Source organism: Mauremys mutica, chromosome 21 (genome assembly GCF_020497125.1).
Source record: "Mauremys mutica isolate MM-2020 ecotype Southern chromosome 21, ASM2049712v1, whole genome shotgun sequence".
Taxonomy (NCBI): Eukaryota; Metazoa; Chordata; order Testudines; family Geoemydidae; genus Mauremys; species Mauremys mutica.
Window position 1 is genome coordinate 23107649 of NC_059092.1, and position 6000 is coordinate 23113648.

Consider the following 6000-nt stretch of genomic DNA (forward strand, 5'->3'; position numbering starts at 1 on the left):
GGGGGGGGGGGGGTCAGTGGGGTAGCTGGACTAGATGGCACGGCAGCTGGGCTTTGAGGAGAGGGAATTTGGGTGTATTCCTGAGGGGGGCATAATTGGGCTCCAGGGGATGTGGGGGGAGGAGGAGGAAGAGGAAGGTTGTGGGTGTCTGACCTCCAGGCATGAAAGTAAAATACAGCTCTTAGCAGTACGGGGCCCACTCCGCTGCCTCCCCCCCGCCCCAGAAGGAGCGGGGCCTCAGGCAGAAGAGGCAGGGCCAGGGTGAAAGTGAGGTACATTTCTTACTGGTACAGTCCAAAGGCAAGCAACCCAGCTCTCCTACATACTTCATACCTCCCACTGCATGACTTGGATCTAGAAAATAAAGCTACTGCCACCAGTACCATCTCTAATAGAACTTTCATATTGGCTTAAGCCTGAAAAAGTGAAAAAAAAACCCTCACTGTCACATTTTTCTCCTTGTCCTCCCTCCTCCCCCCCAGGCTGCCAACACGGCTTGGCTCCGTTTTCCCCCCGACCCCCGCACTCAGCAGGGCTGCAGCGGCTCCCCTCTAGCTTGCAGCAGGGGGACTGGCTGAGGGAGAAGCCTCCCCAGGATGCCTGCTGCCTGCATAGGAACAGTTTAAACTCACCTGTTCACTCCTTGGTTCAACCTGCGAGATTAGGGGCCATTTCTGGCATCCTTGTTAATTTCACTCAGTGGTTTCTCTCCTCCCTGCTCCTCCAGCCCCAACAACGGTGACAGTGAGTTTTCCCCTTCCACTGGCTTTTATTAGCTCTGGATTTAAGCTGTGCAGCCAAATGCCTATTCTAGTCTGCCCCTGCCTTGGTCTCACCCCCACCCCCCCACAACAAGGGTGAGTGAAATTAACAAGGATATCATAAATGGCCCCTAATCCCACAGGTTGAACCAGGGAGTGAACAGCTAAATGTAAACTATTCCTATGCAGGCAGCAGGCGTCCTGGGGAGGCTTCTCCCTCACCCAGTCCCCCTGCTCCCTGCTGCAAGCTAGAGGGGAGCTGCTGCAGCCCCTGCTGAGTGCGAGGGGTCGGGGGAATGCGGAGCCTAGCTGCCTTGGCAGCCTGGCTGGAGGAGGAGGGAGGAAAGAAACTAATGTGACAGTGAGTTTTCCCTTTCCAAGCTTTTATTAGCTTTGAGTTTAAACTGTTTTTTATGCAGCCCAGAGAGGTGAAAGTAAGCCAGTAGTGAATGCTCCACTTATTTGCTGGTACACGGCTGCACCTTTTTTTAAAAGTCGGTACTCTGTACTGGCCCACTGTCACCTCCGCTGACCTCCCCGTCTAGGCTTTGGGAGAGGAAGAGGGCAAAGAAACAGGAACTGGGTTGTCACAGGGGCTTCCTAAACACCAACTTGCGCAGCAGGAGAGAGTTAGTCTGAACTGTTACAGACATACTTGCTTAAAGGTATTTTGAAATAAATCAAAATAACTGAAATTGGCCTGATTATGTAGTGTTATTTTGACAAATAAAATTTGCATAATTTAATACTGTGTGCAGAATGTTTCTGTTTTTGGTGTAGACCCCCCCCCCCCAGAATACTTCTAGGGATCCTGAGGGGAAGAGCTACACGCTCAGCAACTCACTGCAGTAACCTGGTCCATCTTGGCGCACTCCAGATCTTTATCCAGCGCCTTCAGGACGAGGGGACAGCAGGGAAGGGTATGCAGGAGAGGAAAGGCTAGGATATTTATAGGTTTATGAATTAAGTTCAGGGTTTTTTTGTGCACACTTGTAAAACTGGGAGTTTCCACCTTCATGAAGGGCACCATCACTAGGCCATCTTTGGACATGCTGGTGCTATCGCTATCTGGAGTTATCATATTTGATGCATGTATGTAGTCATGAATTTAATTCCTGTGCGTTAAGGTGGCCTCTCAAGGAGAGATGCAAACTCCCACTTCAGGAAAGAACAGCCTAGCAAACTTTGTGAGGAAGTGACGTGGACAACTGATATGCAAAAAGATGGTTCCACTCAGAGTGCCACACCAGGGAGATGTGTCTAATGAATTTGACCTGAGGTTGTATGCAAAAAAGGTAATATTAACAGGTCAGCTAAGAGGAAGTCTAATGCATGACACTTTGATGAGAACACACACTTCCACTGAAACTACTAATTAGATAATGGCTTCCTTTTCAGCTCCGCCTAAGCTATCCTCTGCCACCTCAGAATCTTCTCTGTGCTAGTCACCCAACACTCCAAACTTCTGTGCTAGCATTAAGCTCTGGGAATCATCAGGTATTCTTCATGGGAGTGTCTCCACTACAGCAGGAGTCCTGCTAGATCCTTCTCATTTCCAGAGAACAGTGAGCTCCTATGCAGATGTATATGGAAAGCATGCCTCAAAACAGGGACCTGTTCGGGGCTATCCTTCACATCCCAGGAAAGCCCTCACAGCTGGCCACACACACACACACACTTCCCTCAGAGAGAAAGGTCAGCTGCTGAACTGAGCGGTCACACTGAGCTCAGCACCTTCCTCAGACATTTTGGAGGGGATGGGATTAGGGTGAGGCAGGCTGTTGGCAAAGAGGGTCAGAGACTTGCTCAGATTGGATTGTGAGGATATGCACGGTGAGTGTCACCTCCTCAATGTGTTGGTCTGATACTCTGTCACCACCTGCAAGGCGGATGGGAAGAGGAGACTTATGGGCAAAAGCTGGAAAGGGTGGAGGGAGTCTACGGGCCCATGCAATCCCTGCCCCCAAAACTCAACCCTCCTCCATATGCTTTATGCAGTTGGATTCATGGCCAGCTGAGGTCATCTAATCTGACCTGGGTGAGATTCTCTGGCGGGAGATCAGTTGCAATTGTTTTCAAACAGCAAGACAATGGCCAGTATTGACAGTCAATGTAACAGGAACCAAACTGTCAAAGAATCCTAGAATATCAGGGTTGGAAGGGACTCAGGAGGCATCTAGTCCAACCCGCAAAGGAACTTGGGGCCTATGTCCAAACATTCAGCCCCCAGCATGACTCTTGGGGCCAGGCCTGCAAGAAGGCTCCGCACATTGGGTGCTGAACTCTTCTGAAGAAGTGGCCCCAGGGCTCTGAGCAGAGAAAGTAGAAGAAACTTGAAATGCCTTTTGGCTTTAAGATGGCCAGATTGCAAGTAGCCCCTAGTGTTCGCTTGTTGCCAACTCTTGCAGTTTGGGGCATTTTTGTAATATTTCCACTCCTGGAGTCACAGGCTACATGTACTCTAAGAGCTAAGGATGTGATTCTCAGGACTGTACATACATTCATGTTAGCATGAGTATAGATAGCAAGGCAGCTGCAATCACATGGGTAGTGGCAGCAGAGGCAGGGGTTAGCCACGCCGAGTACAACACTATGTACGCTACTGCAGCTATGCTGCTATTTACATTCATGTGGCAAATGTGTACAGGAGCAGGACAGGGGGGTGGGGGGAAGGAATGAGACCTCTAGCTAGTAAGGTAGACAGATTCATAATGGGACCGTTATGGTTATATATACTCTGTAGGTCTACCCACTGTGTGTTTTTGCCCAGACCCCCATACCAGCCATACATAAAACCCTCAGGCATGTTCTTTGAACCCACACTTGCTTGCATAGCTGGGACTGTGGGTTAAAACCTGGTTTTAAAGCATGCGCTGCCCTGCCCATCTAGTCTGATCTCCTACATGACACAGGCCAGAGAATTTCATCCAAAATTAAAGGTCCTATAATTGCCCCTTCCACCTTCAGGGGTTCCCTGGTAGTTGAACCCAAGACTCTTGGTGGCCTGTGGGTAAGGATACTAATGCCAAGCAGCAGATGTGAGAATCTCAACTTTCTAAAGTTTCTAGTTTTCATGGTGGCCAAGAAAGGGAGGCATGTTTTCAAGCTTAATGGCTCAGAAACCAGAAGCTCAATAAAAAGACTCCCCCCACCCACACCACTCAGTACCACCACCTCATGATTTTTAAAACAATCGCATTTGGGGGTGGAGGGCAGATGAGAGGACTTGCAATCTTTAAATGCTTGGGCAATACTGCTGCCCCAGAACCTCTTCTCAATGTTTGTGGTTCCCAATCCCACCTTCACACCCCAGCAGGGGAGAGAATTCTGTGCTTAAAATGGGAAATCCCACCCAATCAAGGCCTGGTCCGCAAACAGAGTTTGTACCCATATGACTGTCATTGCAGGTGTGATTTTTGTACAGTCAGTTTCACTCTTTCCCTTGCAGTTAGTCAGTGTCCTCTGTAGGGCTTTGTCTAAACACGATGTTTGCAGGATGTTTGCAGGATGTTGGCACAGTTAAAGCAGTGCAGCAGAGCCACACCAGAATCATGCAGTTTGTGTGTTTAGACAAAGCCCCACAGAGGACATGACTAACTGCAAGGGAAAAAGTGAGAGATACTTTATGAAAAGAAAAAACCAAACAAAAACAAACACACCACACCATTTTCTCTCCTAGCCCTTCCTGTTCTAGCAGTGTCTGGTATTACTGTAACAATTGAAAGTGAAAGCGTGGAGTGCAACTGTCAGCCACCATTATACCTTTAAAGGTGGCAGTGAGGTAGATGGGTCTTCTATAGCCTGAGCCTACATGGCATTATTCCCTGGTGAAGGCAGTAATGCCACTTGTAACAACTGTGTGGGTCACATTCTACCACCAGCCTTCACTTGTCGAGGTTAGTTTCCATCAAAGAGGAGACCCTCACAAATCCCCAGCTGCTTTGGCAGCAGCTTCAACACACATGCCAAGTGAAGGGCTAGGCCATGGAGACAATCCCCAGGTTTTTCCCCACACACGCAGAATTCTCTGAAATTCTCCTGCAGCTGCAAGTCCTAGTGCAGATGGCACCAGAGCTCTTAACCACTGTGTTGCAATGGCCTGAAGTGTAGAGACATTACTTACAAATGGATCTTGTAATGGAAATGGATCTGAGCAAGGCAACAATAACGCTAACGTCCCCTGCCCTCTCTCACTCTTCTGGCAAACTCCATGACATGTGCTTAGGCAGGGGGATTCCTCCTGTGTTGGGGCACAGAGCCCTGCACTTGCCCAGGTAGAGGGTGATTTGTGTCTCCCCTATTTGGGAGCTACAGTGGCCCCTGTGCAGAGCAGAGCTGAGCTGGGGCGGGGGGGGAGGTGCCGCAGGGCAGAGGGTGGGGAGCAAGGTGGAAGTTTCACCTAGGGCGCGAAACATCCTTGCACTGGCCCTGCTTCCGGGGCAATCTCTGCTCTGACCCTGTGCCAGAGGGAGAATGGAAACGTGGAAGAGTTGTGGGACAGAAAGCCCTGGGCTAGCCAAGCCAGCTCTGTGCAGGCTGTATGGATATGGACACACCCACCCATGATATGTGCAGGGCCACAGGGGCAGAGTAGTCAAATCCCAGCCAAGTGTCCATCAGCAGGGCTCCTGCACAATTCAGCTCTGCTCCTCCCTCTGCCATCACAATGTTCCTAGCAACTCCCATTCCATCACCCTCACCCCGGTCGCTGTCCCCACAGCTCAGGACGAAGAGTTACTTAGAAAACCCCAGTGTGCTCAAGTCAACTTAGCACTGAGGCATAACCTCACTCTTCCACTGGCAGGAAGCCATCGCAACCAGGTGTTGCAAGGGGCACGCCCGTTCATCCTTCCCTATTCGATGACACATGCAGCCAAGCTGGGCCAGGCACTGCTCCGAGGCCAGGGCTTTGGGGAAGTACTAGCATTCCTGTCGTTGTGCAGACCCAGTGTAACAGCTTGGAGGAGATTGCACCAGAGGCTGTTTACTAATGCTGAAGGGTTTCCTGTTGAATCTGCAGCAATACACCCTGTGATTGCTGAAGCACCTGCAAAACCCTCCCTTGGCCCATTCTCCCCCAACCTGCAATCCACAGAGACCCATTTTGTCCAGTCACACCGCAAGCATGCTCCACTGAGCCATCTCCACAGCTGCTGCCTCTCTAGAACAGGGGTAGGCAACCTATGGCATGTGTGCCAAAGGCGGCACGCGAGCGGATTTTCAGTGGCACTCACACTGC